Genomic DNA, 19,092 nt, shown 5'->3' with positions numbered 1-19,092 from the left:
ATTGATTTTCTATTCCGTTTTCAGCTAAAAAGGAAAAAACTAAGAAAAGTTAAATCAGAATCCAACATAACTTCTTTCATTAAAATATAATTATTAAACACCGCATCTCAAGAGAAGCGCCCATGGCCTAATGGATAAGGCGTCTGACTTCTAATCAGGCGATTGTGGGTTCGAGTCCCACTGGGCGTGCTTTTGGAATTTTTTAAATTTATTTTTTGGGCTTACATATATTTTCAAGTCCCTGAGCAGCCTCAATTTAATTAGTAATCAATGTGATTGAGTAAGAACGGTCTAGGATTTCGATGAAAAAACCAATTGGTTCTGGCATCGACAAGAGATACCTCATTTCTTTCACTACTGATTTTCCCTGTCACACATCCCTCTAGTCAGTTATCACAAATCACTATGGTTATTGGCCATTAAAATGACACCCAGTTAATAGGATCACTCATGCAAGTGTTTGAGTGTGTTGGAGTAAGAGGGGAAGTTCCAAAAGGCTAATGATCGATGTTACAACATACTATTTTACACCTGTACACATGTAAAAAAAAATGCATTTGACATTGTGACTTCAAGTCACGATTTCCAAACTACTCAATTCCAAAATGGTAAAAGGATGGGGGAAGAAAGAATGTGGAATGATGTTAACGATTGGCTTCAACAGTTCGGAGGTACAAAAGTCTTTCATCTGAGTAGCACAACTTCAGATCATATTCCTCTCTGGATCGTCTCTGTTTCGTGTGAGCAAAACGGAGTAGTAATGAAGAAGATTGATAGGTGCGGTTCGGAATTAACCCAGTGGAGTAAAAGGAATTTTGGAAATATTAAGACGAAGTTTGGTGGAGAAACGGAAACAACTTGTTCGGGCTGAGCAGATAGCTATTTTATCAGGTTGTAGCTCTCGGGGTTAGAAGTCTGAAATCCGAAATTAATGACTTGCTGGATAAGGAAAATAGGTTGTGGAAACAACGCTCTTAAGACTTTTTGGCTTGTTGGAGGGGATAAGAAAAGAATTCTAAATATTTCCATAGTAGGGCGACTCAGAGACACAGACGGAATAAAATTACAGGTATTTATAACTCTTCGAGACAGTGGTGTACAAAACCTGATGAAGTGGCTGATTCTCTTATTGCTTTCTATCAAGATCTATTCACCTCTTCTTTCACACCAATTGTGATGCCCCAGATTTATTGGATATGGATTGAATGTGAGTGTGTGTCAAGTCCCACATTGGGTATATAGTGGATTGATTTGGCTTTTATTAACGCTTCCAAGAAGCCTCAATTGTAACTAGACTGTTGCCTCTGCGTTATTGTGCAAATATGGCTAGCAATTTTTCTTGAGTCATTACAAAATGGTATCAAATACAACTGGTAACTTCATGTGTGCCCACTGACATTGCCCCACAATATGGGACGTAACGTTGATGTTACAAGATCTCCCCCTTAGTTAGGATTTGGTTCTTTCACACCAATTGTGATGCCCCCCCACATTGGGTATATAGTAGATTGATTTGGCTTTTATTAACACCTCCAAGAAGCCTTAATTGCAACTAGATTGTTGCCTCTGCGTTATTGCGCAAATATGGCTAGCAATTTTTCTTGAGTCAATTGTGATGCCCCAAAATTTTGATTGGATTGAATATTGATTTAGTGTGTGTGTGTGTGTGTTGAGTCACACATTTGGCATATACTCAAGTGATTTGGGTTTGATTAAGAATTGCAAGGAGTACTAATCTTTTTGGGTTTTAACGTAGATGTAGCTGGCACTTTTCTTTGGTTCATTACTTGGTAACTTTAAATGGAGAGTGGTGAAAGTTATACTACTCACAATACACTCTCATAAGCAATGTGAAATAATTACTAATTTTTTTAACAAACAAATACACACATAGACACAAGGGAGAGGAAATAAGATTCTAACACAAAGGCATAACACAAATTCCACTCAAAAGCCATGGTAATGTTTGAGGGAGGGTGAGACAAATTATACTATACACAATCCACTCATTCAAGCAATTTGGAATAATAACTATAAAAGTAAATAAATAAATAAAAATAAAAAACACAAACAAACAAACACAAAAGAGAGAGGAAATGAGATTCTAACACAAAAGCGATATGATTAATATATTTAAAATCATTTGTTCACTTTGGAAATTTTTCGCACAACCATGAGGATAAAATGTCACCTTATGTCTTTAAAAGCAAAATAAAACAAATTTAATCTCCATGTATCATTCTCGTGCACAAAAAACAACAAACCAGAATGGTTAGTGTAAGGGAGGGAGAGGGGGTTGGGGGGGGGGGGGGGGAATGTTAACTTGATTGGATGACATTAATTCAATGGAAGTGAATTATGGACATATTGCAACCTCTTCAAAATTTATGTCATTTAAAAGGAAATTTTGAAAGCATTTTATTTATGTAAAAAAGCCATTCCTTTGGAAAAAGGATTTTATTGCTTTAAAATATGTGAATGTTTCTTATATCTTTTAAAAAGAAAATCATTTTTACATTTGAAAAGATGAGTATTTTCTCTTTGAAAATCTCATGACTTTTTGGGAATGCTTATTTTTTTAAAAGAGTGTCGCATGAGTTTTTAAGAAAGGGGGTTTTGAAATAGGCTATCTCATGAGTTTTGATGAAAAAGAGTTTATGATGGGAAATATTAAAGATAGACCAATTTTATTTTTACAAAAAGGGATTTTTTATGCACCTTGAAAAACCATTTTCAAGATTAAAATCCAAGCCTTTTTAAAGAGGGTTTTATTTAAAGAAAAGGGTTTTCATGGTTTTCTATGAAAAAAAGAAGTTGTTTTTATTTAAGGATGAACGTGAAATGTTCTCTTTTTATTCATTTGAAAAAACCATTTTGGAAAAGGACAATTTATTAGATCTTTAAAAAAAAAAAAATTAGCGAGTTTTCTTAAATCAAGCCTTTCATCATTTTGTGGGGTAGGGTTTCATGGTGCTAACTAAAAAGCTAGCATCTTAAACATTTTTCCAAGCCATGCTATATAATAGAATAACATTATATCATTATATACTATATTTATAATTATTAAATAGGAATACATCTAACATTCAAAGATTAAAAAAAGAAAGATAATAGCTTAAAAACACAACCAAATTAGATCAACTTAAAGTATAGTTTAAAGTAGGGATGCAAGATTGAATTAAAAATCCACCAAAAGAAAAGAAAATATTAAAAAAACATACACACACATATATACATGAAGAGAGAGAGAGAGAGAGAGAGAGAGAGATCACATTTTTTGGGTTAGAGAAGAGTTCAAAACAAAAATTCATTAACCTAAAGTAGAGATGTAAGAAAGAATTATAAATCCACCAAAAGGAAAAAAAAAAAAAAAAATAGAGAGAGAGAGAGTAATCACCTTCTTGTGTGGGAAAAATATGGATTGACAAATAAGAATTTATATGGATTGGCCCCTCTCCGATGAAACCTCAACACCTTTGACGGACCTTCAACACGTGTCACCTCTCACTGCGTCAGTTATGTTCAGATCAGTTTTGTTCATGTATTCTTCTCAACCATTGCAAGCTTAGCTCATAAAATTAAAGGTTGAAAGCTGTAAAAATTTCAAGGTTGAAAAGCCAGTTGCACTTCAAATAAGAGAAGGGAAGAAAGTAGTAACGTTGAGTTAAATTGGAAAGTTGAATAGATGGGAAAGCGTTAAATGTTGCTAAGAAAAAGAAATGTGAGAATGATTCTTGGTTGAATTCAATCAGCAAATTTTAATTTCCGAGAGAGGAAAAGACAAAAAATAAAGAAATAGACTAGGAAAATGGCTGAATTACTAGTGATTTGAATTTAATGTGGAAACGTTAGGCAATTGTGTTGTTGAGGATATGAGGAGTCCAAAATCTAGATGCAAAACATTTCAACTTTCATTGAAGTGGATAAAAGAGAACTAAATGGACTGAACTGAACCAAACTAGAACAAAGTGGCTTAACGAGAGCGTTACAACAAAAAATGTTATGCTACAACTTTTAGATATTATCTGAGTCTGATTAACAATCCATTTTTGAAAACTGTTTATGGAAATTTGAAAAAACTCAAAAATATTTATAATTTTTTCATTTTTTCCATAAAAAATTTCCTTAAATAGTTTACTAATGTATGCAAAATAAATCCATATATATATATATATATATATATAATTAGAACTCATGATCATTTTTTTTTACTTAAATTTTTTAATATATTACTATAATTAGCTCTTTGAAAATGGATAGCTAGAAAAAAGTTTTTACCTTAAAAAAAAAAAAAAAGTTTTGAAAAAGTGTACTTTGAAAAATTGCGATTTCAAAATGGGCATGGGAAATGGCGAAGTTTTATAGTTCCACCTGATATCTACAAGCTTAAAATGTTCAAGAAAAGAATAGAGTTTATTGGCACTAGGGGTGTGCAAAAAACCCACCAACCTGCCAAACCCGACCCGACCCGCCAGGTTGGGTCGGTTTTTAAGGCTTGGTGGGTTGGGTTGGGTTACAAAAAAAAATTTTATAGTGGGTCGGGTTAGGTTTGTGTTATAAAATTACAAACCCACCAAACCCAACCCGACCCACCCATATTTAATATATATTTAATAAAATTTTTTTTAAAATCAACTATAAGGCACTTATATATATATATATATTATATATTTAATAATTTAAAAAAAAAAAAACCAGCTATAGAGCAACACTTCCTCGGTTCCTCCTACTAATACTAATTTAATATATATATATATATAATATTATATAATTAATAAATTTTTTAAAATAACTAGTTTTTCCTATCCTATATAAAAACCAATTAATTCACACAAATCATAATAAATTACTATTGTTGTTTAGTCATTAGTGTTGTTTGCTTGGCTTGGCTTGGCTTGGCTTGAGCTTGATACGAGTCTACAAATAATGTTCAAGCTTGAGCGTGTTATAACGTATAAAAACTTGAGCTCAGCTTGGCATGACTTGATTCATCGGTCAAGCCAAGCTCGAGCTCAATATCAACCTCAAACTCAAACTCAATATCATGTTTTTGAGCTTGAGATCTAACACAAGTATATTATCAAGCCTATATCAAGTTTATTATCTAGCCTATTTGGTTTGAATGAGTGGTCTCAACTTATAATTAATTAAACTCTTAGAAGGATATGAGTTTACTTATCAAGCTCATATTAATTTTATTACCAAACTCATAAATAAGTCTAGGCTCAACTTGTTTTGTTACTTTTATATCGAGCCTTGATGTTCACAAGCTTGTTTATGAATAATACTTTTTACTTAGGCTCGGCTTGTTTATTAAACAAGCCTAAAACTAAAACTTAAACTTGGCTTGTTTATAAACAAACAAACATGAATGAGTTTTTTATCGAGCCAAGCCTAAGCTATTTATGAACGGCTTGGTTCATTTACAACCCTACTCCCAGCCGAAAAATCAAGAATCCTCACCTCCTCTATCTCAATGGTATCCATAGCTGCTTGGTGAAAATGAATATCTAAATGCATGCAATCCCTATTTATATTCATGTTAATCATTTGGTAATATTATTATTATATGATACAAAACGACCTATGACATCATTATTTGACATCATGCATGGTTGATATCATTATTTGACATTCATGATCATTGAAAGAGTGACAGTTGAGAAAAAGAAACACTACATGCACAATATTTTTACAAAAAAATCATAGGCGGTAAGTTGTTATTGATTCTAATTTCAACTAACAATTGAAATGACTGTTTTATCTATCATTAACAGTCGTTAGCAACTTACCACTTAATATTTATTTTGAAAGTATTGAAAAAATATTATGAACGTAATATTTCTCGAGTGGAAAAAAGGGCTGAAATATTAAAGTCACAATCATTATCATTAATTTAACCGACCGTGTTGTTGAAATAGTTGGCAAGAGATCTATAAAGAAAGGAAGACACAAATTGGTCAAATATTCTAGGTACTTGAGGCAATTAATTATTAGTTAAAGACAAGAGTTTTTGGGCCGTCAAAACTCCTCAAGTAGCTGAAAATGAAATTGAGACCCAATAGCATGTGAAGACACTGATTGATCACATATTTCTGTGATTATTTAAGCTGATTTCATTTTCTTAGAGAGGTTAAATGATTGGTTAGTTTATTAATTGATCTGCTCCAAGTAGATGCTTTTTTTTTTTTTTTTTTTTTTTTTTTTTTTTTTTTGTTCTTTCGTGTAAGTATTTTCTTAATTACAAAGCAAGACACAAGAGTTGAATTTGAGTCACTTTGCTTGTGGACTTTCTAGAAGCTAAGTAGGAAATTAGTTTGATTCACAAAATTTAGCCGATTTTGACTGACCTTTGTCATTTATGCCTTTTTAGTCTTTGTCAGTCTTTTCTTTTTTGTGGGTATTTTTTACTTCACCCTTCCCTTCCTTTTACTTTTTAATGATCGGTGATTATACTATTACTTCCATGAGCATAGCATATATGTCCAGTAATACTTCTAATCTATTAAGAAATTTATATATGGATTGAAATTCATATAGGAATGTCAATAACTGCACTGATGTAATCGCTAGAAAGGGTGCTCTTCTTTCTCAGGATTTTGTTGCTTTTAATGATCCTCCAGCTGATGTATCTCTTTTGCTTAGTTTAGATGCTGTTGGGACTCTGTGTGTTCGCAACATTTGTAATCTTCTTGTTGTTTAGATGATGAGAAGCCTCGGTTTACCAATAATAAAAAAAAAATCAGGGTATTATACCGGGTGCAATTGTAATAATAAACTAGTATTAAATTAACCTTTTAAATTTTTAATTCCTCAGTTCTTAATTAGATCAGAAAAATTAGAAAGCAGACCAACTTTCTAACCCATCTATATCCATTTGCTCTACTAGTCTTCATACTCATACCATAAGGAAACACAGGTAATTTAAATACTTATCCTGTCATTCTACTTTCTTGACTAGTAGTGGCTGGCATGGTTATCAATACCCCCAATCCAGATCTTAGGATCTTAAGATCCCAAAATTCAACATCCCTAAAACGTCTTGCATCTTACTAAGATCTTTACTGAATGAAAATCCATGTGGGATATTGATCCCATAGCAATACTAAAGATCTTGTGCTATGAAGGAAAATTCAAAAAAAAAAATATATATATATATATATATATATATATAAAAAAAAAGAAAAAAATCACTTATTTTGGGCCTCCAGATGGAGCCCAAAGGCCCCAAACTTTTTTTTTTTTTTTTTTAACTTTATAAATAGATTAGTCTAGTACCCTAGCCCAAATTGATAAAAAAATAAATAAAAATTAAAAATACTAAGTCTCACATCACCTTAACGACGTATTCTAATAAACAAAATCACAAAAGACATAAGATAAGATAAGGGACTAGAGAGTAGAGAGCAAGAGCAAGCACGGTGGCGCCTTTGTGAGAGAGACCATCAATGCCGACGGTGAGTTTTTTTTTTTTTTTTTTGTAATTCTAGTACTAATTAGTTACTTATTTGTTTGACATAGACACTCACTGATTATAATCTCAACGTTAGATTATTTGATGAATCTTTCTATCTTAGTAATTGTTTAATGGAATTATTATTTTCTTTGTGCTGTGTTTATGTGAAATATTAGGCATTGTTATATGTTTTGAGTTGTTTATGTGTGACATTATGTATGTTTATGGTGTTAGAATTTAAAACTAGGTATTTGTGAGCTATAATTTTTGAACTTTCAACTTTGTTTATGTATTTGTAATTAGATTTCGATCCTAATAACCTTGGTGGCTGGTGCAATGGTAATTTTCCATGTGCAGATGAAAATATGAGGCTGAATAAGCCATTCTACAAAATTGACAGATAAGTATAAGCTACTCCAGGGCCATGACAGAGAGAGAGAGAGAGAGAGATTGCAGCAATACTAAACAACAACAACAAATCAAACAAATCAACAATACTAAAGGTGGACTCAGACACTAGCCGACCACTAAACTTTCTGTGTGTGTGTGTGTTTTTCTTTTGCCATCTAGAACCTTTGTCTCTAGTAATTTGGTTTAAAATTAATGTACGTGCACATCTTGTAAAGAAGAATAGATGCTATTTATTCTTTCATCTCATGTTTCTAATTTAATTTAATTTATCTGTGTCTCCCGATTTTCTTTTAACCTCCAAATCAAATATATGTTTTACATTATTTTAGTGTTCATGTCTATTTAGCTAAGTTCCAACCGTTCTCTAAGTGTGTTGTATGTATGTACTTCAAAAATTATATAGCTATTTTAGCCAACACTCCCTCTTATTATATTCATACCTATCTTCCAAAGAAGTAAATTATAAAATAAAATAAAATAACTACAAGACTAGTTTTATATAGCCTTAGTTGTATGATCATAGGCACTTTAATGAATTGTATGTGACAACAAATCAATGATTGAGATTAAAAATTTCAAAAATCACTTTTAATCTTAACCATTGAATAACGAAAATTTTAACCAATTTTTCCCTATTGGGAAATGCTAACGAGTGCCCTTAGGACACTGGTTAAGAATCCGATTAAAGAAAGTTTTTATGGAAAAAGAAAAAAAAAGCAATTAATATTTTGACAGCTTTTTTCATTTCCCATAAAAGTGATATCAAAACTTTTTTTAATTAGATTCTTAACCAGTACCTTAAGGACACTCGTTAATACGACCCCTTCACTATTTTATTTTTACACTTATTTTATTTTAACTTGTCTCTTAATTGAACAGATCTCAACCCGAATTTCATATGCTCTGTCTGTGAAGCATAATAATATAATAATGATTACCGCATTTTTGATTTTTCCTGCAGTCAGTTGGGCTGGACTAGGCTAGGGTCAAACTCATTTTATTGGTGTAATAACCATTTGATTATCTCTAAGAATCTATGACCTTCACAGCTCATAACACCTTTATTTAATGGGTTTTACTAACATGTTTCCTTATAACATATATTAGTAAATTATTTTAGGAAATTTTTTATGAAAAAATGAAAAAATTACCAACTTTTTTTTACATTTTTTTCAATTCTCTATAAAATGTTTTCAAAAATTGATGATTAATGTGTGTCCTAAGGACGTACATTAACTAGACCTTTATTTAATATGTAAGAAACGTGTCCCAGTGCTACGCATTAACATTTGGAATTTTGGATTTTGCTGAAATAATTTTTTTTTTCTCTTTGAGATAATAAGTAAAAGTTGTTGAGTTATAGATTAACCCTAGTTAATTAATAAATTATTTAAGTTGATTAATTATATTAAATTACATGCAAATTATATTAAGGTACAATCAAATCACCAAACAAAATTAGAGTGCAGCAAAAAATAAGTTTGATATGGCAATTTGATCACGATGAGAAAACCCTTGCAGGCAAAACTCCACCGAGTAAATTTCAGGTCACCACTCCCGAAAAATCCACTAGTAAGAAAAAAAAAAAAAAAAAAACAGTAACAAGTACCTACATCAAGGAATCTTACCTTACACGCCTATCATCAAGTATCTACCTACAATAAAACCTACTGATCTATATAGGAAGCTCAACATCAATTTCCAATTAGACTTGATCTTGTAGAAAACTTCTCATTTGCACAAATTTCCAATTTGCAACCAACTCCACATCAACCTTTTTTAATTGTTGTAACTTTGTAGAGTTTTTCAATCCACGCTTAGATGAACTAGAAGTAGCTTAACACAAAACCCTAGGCGCACAGATTTTGCAACAACTCCTATTATGCGTCTCTCTATCTCTATGATGACAACTATAGAATATGTCTTTTATATGCTTTATATGGAACCTTAGTGTACAAATTCCTAGAAGGTTAATTCATCATAGGCCAAAAACATAATTTAACATTTAATTTTCCTGAAACTTGATAGATCGAGAGGTGTCGAGCTTGGTATTAAGATTCATTCAATTTTGATAGGTTATTAGGTATTAAGCTGGGTACCGAGACAAGTGAATTCAACTTTTCTTGAGCAGTCTTGTATCTTCAATAATACCACTTATTAGTTAATAGATATACTTCTTGAACACACCAAAAACTAAGACTCAAATACATACAAATTGCTTTGATCTCAAATATGCTATTAAATAAAAAACAAATGACCCTTACATGAGGAAATTTACGACGATATGATGATATGATACGCATGCCATTGCCCCTTTGACGCAACTCTTTGGCTAGTCCCACCATTGAATTTAAATGGTAAGACATGTGCCATTTAATCATTAATGGGCTGTGATTCATTAGGAGCGAAGGATTTCCATTCTTTAGAACTTGTGATATTTATTTATTTAAGGAAAACGATAGAAATTTTATTCGTGCAAATACTTTATCATCACGTTTAAGCTTGTCGAATAATGGCTTGAATATTAAGTGCTCCTTAATAGCTACACTTGCATCACATGGAAGCACATCCCATTAAAGGGGTCTTGCTCTTCATTGTATGATAACCTTTCTGACCTTGACCAGTGTGATTTTTTGTGACTTTGTCTAATAGTGACTACAGTTACATATTAAGCTTGGAGAAAGCCCTTGTTGCTTTGTTTATTGCCCAATAAGCGTGCGCCACAAATATTTTGTTTTGTTTAGGTGATTACCTAATATCTGTATTTGTTCAAGAAAATAATACTTCTAAATAGCCCGTTGAACCAAATAAATGTGTAGTATTTTAATGAGAAAGAAAATCTATCTTATTTCTGTAAATCAATATAGCTCAAATAATATGGGTTCCAGTCAGCTCAACAAGTAAAGTCTCTGATAATTGAATAAGAAATCTGGGTTCAATCTCCGTCTACATCAAAATATATAGCTCTAATAATTAAATAAAATTTGTAAGGAAACACCAAAGAGTATTTAATTAATAGATAAAAAAATTATTTTTAGCAAAATATAAATAGTTAAGAAAATTTTACCGACCTCCAGAAGACGTACAGATTTTTTGTACTTCTCTCTAAACCTACCTAAAACTAAATATTATACAATGACCCCATTCCATCAATCCATATTAGTGATACTATTTACTTAGACTCAAATCTTGCAATGATACCCGATCTTTAAAGTTACGTATCATTTTTAGCTGCTAATATTCTTTGTTAAGGAGTTTTCTATAGACATAAGAGCATCCGTAGCAGATGTTGCAAAAATTATGTCATTTTACCATACCAAAAGCTTACTTTATTATTTTACCACATCATTTTACAATATCTCATTTATCAGATGTTCTATATTTTTACCACTTCATTTAAATATTATTTTTTAATTCTTATTTTATTCTTTCTTTATTATTTGTTCCTAACGGTAATATTTGTTCCTAAACTGTCATATTTTCAAATTTTCTTATTCTAACGGTAACATTTTCAAACAATCCCCTTACCCTTAATTCAATGGTCATATTTTTTAAAAAATGATATTTTCTTAAACATTTTTAAAAAAAATAAAAAAACTTAGAACCTATCACCTTCAAAAAAAAAAAAAAAAACTCAAAACCTAGGGACTTCAAAAAAAAAACCTTAGAACCTGTCACCTTAAAAAAAAAAAAAAAATATATATATATATATATATATATATGAGAAGAAGGCACATCCAAATATCAATATCATCCGAATATCAATATCAATATCATTGTAAAACATCAAAAGATAAGCAATTCATCATTGCCGTATAAATATCAATAGTTAAATCTAAATCTTTGTTTATAGAGTACTAATTGCAATTACACATCCGAATCCCCAAAAACCAAAACAAAACAAGAAAAGTTTTTGTGTCAATACAAGAAGGGAATTACAGCTTTTCTTCCCTTGGGATAATCCTCCCCAAAATAGTTTGGACAACTCGCAAGTTCAAACAAACCTCCTCTTGGTTGAGCCCAAATACATACAAAAATCAAAGATGCATTGTTTTGCTTCTGGTGTGGCTAAATATATGATGACCTTAGTTGAGCCCAACCTCAGCTCTAGGCCTGCAAGCTTTTAAGGGGCTCAGCCTAGATCAAATTCCAATAAATCTCACTCAAATATTTTCTGGCCAAACAAGTGGGTTTCTGCCACCATGAGAAATGTTAATGCACTTCAAGATAAATTATGCTATTATAGTTGCATCTTTCTAATGATGGGAAAGGCCTCCAGCTTCAAAATCAAGATTTACATAAAATACAAAAAATAAAAATAAAAAGAAATAAAATGCAGTAAAAATCTGATTTGAGAGATATTTGATAAAGAATCTTTCAATGATGCTAAAAAGGGGGCCAAAACAGATTCCCCATTCTTAAAAGGAAGAGGCCCAGGCCAAAAGATGTGGCTCAAACAGGAAGATTTATTGAAATCTGCAAGTAAAGAAGTAGAAGACTCTTCGAATTCAAGTTTAGGTATCTTTAAAATGGCCAAAAACTTGATTTTCTCCATTGTGTTTACTTTTCAACACCAATCAAGGAACTTTTGAACTCACAAGAAGCTTCAAAAAGAAACATAGATCACACACGCACACATACACTCCAATCATTCAAGCACCCTAGAACTGTAATATATAGCTACTCTCATTGTCTCATATTAGTCGTCCATATTTTGACTGAGAAGAAATTTCACTGACCCAACTTTTATATGTACCATACCATCACAATACTATGTACCATAAAATTGAGTTCATCGTTTCATAAATCCAGAAACCCAAAAAAAAAAAGCTAACAATTTATAAATAAAGCAAACAAACAAATAAAAAAACAGGGCAAAAAAGACGGATAACCAAACAAATCACAAAATCATTCAAAACCCACAATTTTTTCAGATTCATTCAAACAAAAGCCCAACAAATCTAGATTAAAAATAGAAGCATGCATCAGTTTTTCAAATTGAGAAGTAAAAAAATTGGGCTTACATTACCAAGATTAAACAGCGAATCGGCGATGGTAGAGAGGATTTCGGCGACTCTGAGAACAGCGAATCGGCGCCAAGAATTGATTCAAAGAGCCTACTCTCTGATGAGACGAAAGGGCTCGGTCAGTTCACAGGGATATAAAACAGAGAGGAGAGACCCACAACCCAGAGACCTACGCCCACGCCGATCACAATCGGAAATCACAACCAGACCCACAACCAGACCCACAATCGGAAATCACAACCACAACCCAGACCCACACCGATAGAACAGAGAGGAGAGAGCGAACAAAAGGGGAAAAAAAACTGGTGAAGGATATAGATCAGTGATGGTAGAGAGGAAATTGATGGTGGCTCATATTCATGAATGGGAAGAGAATAGAGCAACAGGGAAGAGGGAAGAAGAAAGAGAATGGGAGAGTGGAGATGGAGATGGAGGCGGTGAATACTGAATAGCTGAAAGAGAAGATGAAAGAGATAGGTGAGTGAAAGAGGAATAAAAAATTAATAAACCCATATACCACATATTACCGTACCGTTGCAAATTTATGATTATACTGTAGCATGTTGTAAAAAATATAACATTTACAACATCTGATAAATGGGGTCAAACTTGATTTGGTGTGGGATATGTGCCAAATATTTAGCATTTGGCACATATCCCACATTTACTGTGGGTGCTCTAACATAAGTTGTAGATATGTTCAATATCAGGAAAGAGAAGAGAAGTACGACCAAAACTTCTTATTGAAGGAGAGATTGTCTCATTTGTGTGGAAGATCTTTTGTAAAAATCTGATTCTTTTGACTGGATATATGAATGCAGATGTGGTTGATGAGTGTTTCTTATTTTGTTTCTTATCGTGTTTCTTATTAGCAAAAGACTTTGAATTTTATTTATTTTCTTGGACCCTCAAATCTTGTAATGGACCCCTTTTGCTTGGTAAATGAGCCTTTGAAAAATCTAGTATGCCTCTCCTTTTTCTGTCGTGGTGAGGGAGGTGGCTGTCTTTTTTTTTTTTTTTTGGTCCCCAGTTTGTTCTTGGTTTTCTTTCTTCAATGGTTTATTTTTATTCATCCAAAAAAAAAAAAAACTTAATAGAGAAAATGTGGTTGAGTAGAAGATCCATATTCTTCTTAAAACTATTTTTTGGGTATAAAACCGAGAAGCCCATGTCAATGTCTGTGCTGGGCTCAAGGCCCGAGCTAAGGAAGGCCCACCCCTTGGCCATGGGAAGGATCCTCCTCGGCCATGGGAAGGACCCTCCTCGGCCATAAGTTTAGCCGAGAGCAAAGGGAGCAACTTGGTCCTGGTGATGACATTCCGAGTCATTTTGCCAAACAGAAAAAGTACTAAAACGACAAAGAACAAGGGAAAGGTTGCCCTTACTGCAATTAAGTACTCTACACCTGACAAAGCCATACTTTTCAGCTTTTACAACCACCCCCAACCACTTTGGGTATGGGCTGATGGAACAAGTACCAACCCTATAAAGCTGAGCCTACACGTAGATGTTGAGGAGAGGGGAAAAGCTAGTATAAAAGGAGGGAAAAAAGCTAGTATAAAAGGAGAAGGAAGCAGTCCAGAAAGGGGGCTGGGACCAAGTCCAAGAATCGGAGCCACCCAGGTCGTACCGAGGAGAAAGTCTTCTTGGATAAGCTTTGTTCACCCCTGTGCGATCATAAGGAACACAATGACTAACGACTGTCCATCCACCAAGGCCTAGCCTTTTAGCCCACCCTCTACAAATTCATTGTATTGGGCCCGCTGGTCCAAGATCCCACCCACCGTGGGGCTTTGGGTTGAAAAATGAGACCCTACAATTGGCGCCGTCTGTGGGAAGGTTTGTGCGTTGGCGCAGGCGGCGGTTAGTCATGGTAGGATCAAGCCCCTGTCAACAAGGGTCCCTCGAAAGAAATAATTTTGGCAGTGGTGCAAGCTATGCAAAAGCCACTCCATCATTTCCAGCAACACGCGGTTGTTGCCCTAACTCAGCTCCCACTCAGGGCTACACTTCGAAGTGTCAGTGGCACGGGCAGTTCTAAGGGCTTCTAACATCAAGTCTATGCCCCACACATTTGCCAAGGGGCTAATCCTCGCGGGTCCAGTAGCTCGATTCACCGAATTCCCATAAGTGTTGGACAGAACCAAGGTCTTGCATGGTCCTCGGACTTAAACCTACGGGGAAACCAGCTACTTCAAGAAGAAAGTGCTAGATAGAACCAAGGTCTTGCATGGTCCTCGGACTCAAACCTATGGGGAAACTAGTCACTAGAAAATATAAGTGTTGGACAGAACCAAGGTCTTGCATGGTCCTCAGACTCAAACCTATGGGGAAACCAGCTACTTCAAGAAGAAAGTGCTAGATAGAACTAAGGTCTTGCATGGTCCTCGGACTCAAACTTATAGGGAAACTAGTCACTAGAAAATATAAGTGTTGGACAGAACCAAAGTCTTGCATGGTCTTCGGACTCAAACCTATGGGGAAACCAGCTACTTCAAGAAGAAAGTGCTAGACAGAACCAAGGTCTTGCACGGTCCTCGGACTCAAACCTATGGAGAAACCAGCTACTTCAAGAAAATATAAGTACTAGACAGAACCAAGATCTTGCATAGTCATCGGACTCAAACCTATAGGGAAGCTAGTCACTAGAAAATATAAGTGTTGGACAGAACCAAGGTCTTGCATGGTCCTCAGACTCAAACCTATGGGGAAACCAGCTACTTCAAGAAAATATTAGTACTAGACAGAACCAAGGTCTTGCATGGTCCTCGGACTCAAACCTATGGGGAAACTAGTCACTAGAAATATAAGTGTTGGACAGAACCAAGGTCTTGCATGGTCCTCGGATTCAAACCTATGGGGAAACCAGCTACTTCAAGAAGAAAGTGTTGGACAGAACTAAGATCTTGCATGGTCCTCAGACTCAAACCTTTGGGGAAACCAACTACTTCAAGAATAAAGTGCTAAACAGAACTAAGGTCTTGCATAGTCCTCAGACTCAAATCTACGGGAAACTAACTACATCAAGAAAGGCTTAAGTCCTAGACAGAATGGAAATCTCACGCGGTCCTCGGACCCCCAGCTCTAAGGAAACTAACACAACCAAGTGTTTAGATCCGGTACGGTCATGCCTCGGTCCTCGGATCGGATTCCCAAAACAAGTTAAGACTGTGAATATCATCTGAAACGTGGCAAAACACCCTAGTACCCGGCGACCCCCTCAAACAATTCATTTTAGATCACCCCATACGCAATACAGAACATTCAGCTGTTATCCCGGTTAGTCTCATATGGTTAACCTACTTGAAGTCGGCATTGTTGTGCTCGTCAGTTTTGATAAGTTCAAAGTGATAATTCTTTGCTAACAAGGGCATCGGCCCTAAGTACTGTCCAAAAGAAAAGGACACCAGCACATCCATTCACAAAATAATTATTGCATAAAAGAAAGAACACGCAAAATGAGATAAAGTCATCTTTTATTAGACAAAGAAGTAGTAGAGCGTACAAAAAAGGGGTTTAAACAAGCCTATACCAGAAGCTAACTACAGGAAAAAAAAAAAAAAAAAAGGATACACAGGAACGATAAATCCTTCAATTTTGCTCTAGCAACGACTAAGCAAGTCCGGATGGCACTAGTGATGGAAGAGAAGAAGAAGCGGAGGCACCTGGGTGGCACCAGTGATGGAAGAGAAGAAGAAGGAAGAGAAGAAGAAGCGGAGGCACTTGGGTGGCACCAGTGATGGAAGAGAGGAAGAAGCAGGGATGCCAAATCCCCGTACCAGCTCTAACAGCAATCGAGCGAGAATGGTTGGTACTGGCGATGGGAAATCTCAGTGCTGTCGCACCAAAAATCTGATGCGACCTCCACCTGCTTCGAATTTTGGCTGAAGGAAGAAAAGACTCCTTTCTGGCCTTATCGAGGAAAAGAAATGTCTTGAGTCTCTGCCTCCCTTGCCTAATCGGGCCATTTTGGATCTCGAAGATACCCAAGGCTTTTGAAAAGGGTGTGGTCCCTTCACCCTCATTCTGGCCTCGACCATGTCACCCCCTAAGTCTCAGTCACACTGGTAATGGGGACTTTGGGCACAACTGGAGGGTTAGGAATTTGGAAATGTTAAAGGGTCTGCAAATAAAGGGAATGACCTCCCACCGTACTTCTTATATGGGAGGTACGCCTGGTGGCATTTAATCTGTACAAATCTCCAAGAAAAGCTACAAACGAGATGCTCAATTCCCAAAACAGTCTTCAGCCGTTGGATTTGCGTCGCCTCGTAAAGGGACCCTAATGAAGGCGCATCTCGTGTACCGAAACGTCAGGAACGTGGTATGAGTAAACTAAAAGAATGTCTCACAACCAGAAACATGCCCCTGGCAGACGAAGAGGCTCCGGCACTAATGAAGGACAAGACTTGGCAAGCCATGACATAGGCCCGACGACACCAAAACCCTCCTCTCCGTCCGAAGAGCCGGACAGCAGGATTTTGAGGGGCTATTATGGGGGGATATAAAACCGGGAAGCCCATGTCAATGTCTGTGCTGGGCCCAAGGCCCGAGCCAAGGAAGGCCCACCCCTTGGCCATGGGAAGGATTCTTCTCGGCCATGGGAAGGACCCTCATCGGTCATAAGTGTAGCCGAGGGCAAAGGGAGCAACTCGGTCCTGGTGATGACATTCCAGGTCATTTCGCCGAATAGGAAAAGTACTAAAACGACAAAAAACAAGGGAAAGGCTGCCCTTACTGCAATTAAGTACTCTACACCTGACAGAGCCATGCTTTTCAGCTTTTACAACCACCCCCAACCACTTTGGGTATGGGCTAATGAGACAAGTACCAGCCCTATAAAGCTGAGCCTACACGTGGATGTTGGGGGGAGGGAAAAAGCTAGTATAAAAGGAGGAGGAAGCAGTCCAGAAAGGGGGCTGGGACCAAGTCCAAGAACCGGAGCCACCCAGGCCGTGCCAAGGAGAAAGTCTTCTTGGATAAGCTCTGTTCACCTTTATGCGATCATAAGGAACACCATGACTAACGACTGTCCGTCCACTAAGGCCTAGCCTTTTAGCCCACCCTCTACAAATTCATTGTATTGGGCTCGCTGGTCCAAGATCCCACCCACCGTGGGGCTTTGGGCTGAAAAATGAGACCCTACAAAGGGGAATTTGGATCTTGAACATAACATACGTTCAAATATTGAATCAAAATGTTCAACATTTGGATCTATTTTATTGTCTACCTAAATTGTCATCCACGCATCTTTTAATAAGAAATTAGGAATTTTTATAATCGATTTTTTTTGTTAAAAATTTTTATTGCCTTTTTTTAGTATCTCAATGTAAATAATATGCATTTTAAGAAAAGTGAATGTTTTATTCTAGATTAGAGTGGAGGTGATTATTATTATTATTATCACTAATAAAACAATTGTCCCAAACCATTATTTTCATTTTCGTTGTCATAATAAATGATAAACCAGACAAATTTAATAATATTATAAGTTATATTGTGGAAAAAAATTGTGAAATTTGTTTTGTTTGTATTTTTTTTTTCCGCTAAAAGAACTCTTCAAGCATGTGATTATTTCATCACTTATGTCAAAAATTCCTTGCGGGTTAAGCATGTATGATCAACTAAATTTTAGTAATACTCATAAATAACTCGAGTTACTCGATAATGATAATCATCAGGCATAAGCTGACAAACATTTTGTTTGAAAAAACATATGATTTTGCAAGTATTTGAACGGTGAAGTAGGCCTTGTGTATCCATATTGGATTCGAGTATCTTCGATTGTTGCATTGAAATTATACTAAATTGCCTTTCTAGAAAGCTAACCAAATTAATTTTGTTAACTCCACATGCAAATGCAATACAAACAAATGTTCGTGTGTGCGGCTAAAATTTTCTAACCAAGCAACCAACTACCGTAGCATAATACAATACAAACTTGTCATTTTTTTTTTTTTTGTCCCTACCTAGTCAACATAATAAACAATTTTCTGCATTCAAATGTAATAGGTAAAGCCACCAATATTGTGCTATAATATGGGTTTGAAGAATCTCCACCTTTGGATTTCTGGAAGTGTACGGACGGAAGTAAATCCCGTAGATTAAGTAAGATTTTGTCCTACTCTAGAAAAGAGATTTTATATTTTTTTTATTACCACAAAATATTTTTATTTAAAAAAAAAAAAAATTACATGA

At 35.0% G+C, this 19,092-nt stretch overlaps 1 long non-coding RNA gene and 1 other non-coding gene across 3 annotated transcripts; one reads left to right on the top strand and one right to left on the bottom strand.

Moving 5' to 3' along the window:
• The first annotated feature begins 116 nt into the window (after positions 1 to 116).
• TRNAR-UCU lies at positions 117 to 189 on the top strand. The gene has a single exon. It is a non-coding gene; the product is annotated as a tRNA-Arg (tRNA).
• An 11,459-nt stretch (positions 190 to 11,648) lies between these two features.
• LOC115987281 lies at positions 11,649 to 13,389 on the bottom strand. Of its 2 annotated transcripts, none has more exons than XR_004091031.1 (2): positions 12,892 to 13,389; positions 11,649 to 12,061 (listed from the first exon to the last, which is right to left on the bottom strand). It is a non-coding gene; the product is annotated as an uncharacterized LOC115987281 (long non-coding RNA). The 2 variants fall into 2 exon arrangements; XR_004091032.1 differs by having other exon boundaries at positions 12,897 to 13,389.
• Between the last annotated feature and the right edge of the window lie 5,703 nt (positions 13,390 to 19,092).

This window comes from Quercus lobata, chromosome 4 (genome assembly GCF_001633185.2).
Source record: "Quercus lobata isolate SW786 chromosome 4, ValleyOak3.0 Primary Assembly, whole genome shotgun sequence".
NCBI classification, from domain to species: domain Eukaryota; kingdom Viridiplantae; phylum Streptophyta; class Magnoliopsida; order Fagales; family Fagaceae; genus Quercus; species Quercus lobata.
Note: the sequence above shows the minus strand (reverse complement) of the source record. Positions and strands in the feature narration are given on the sequence as shown.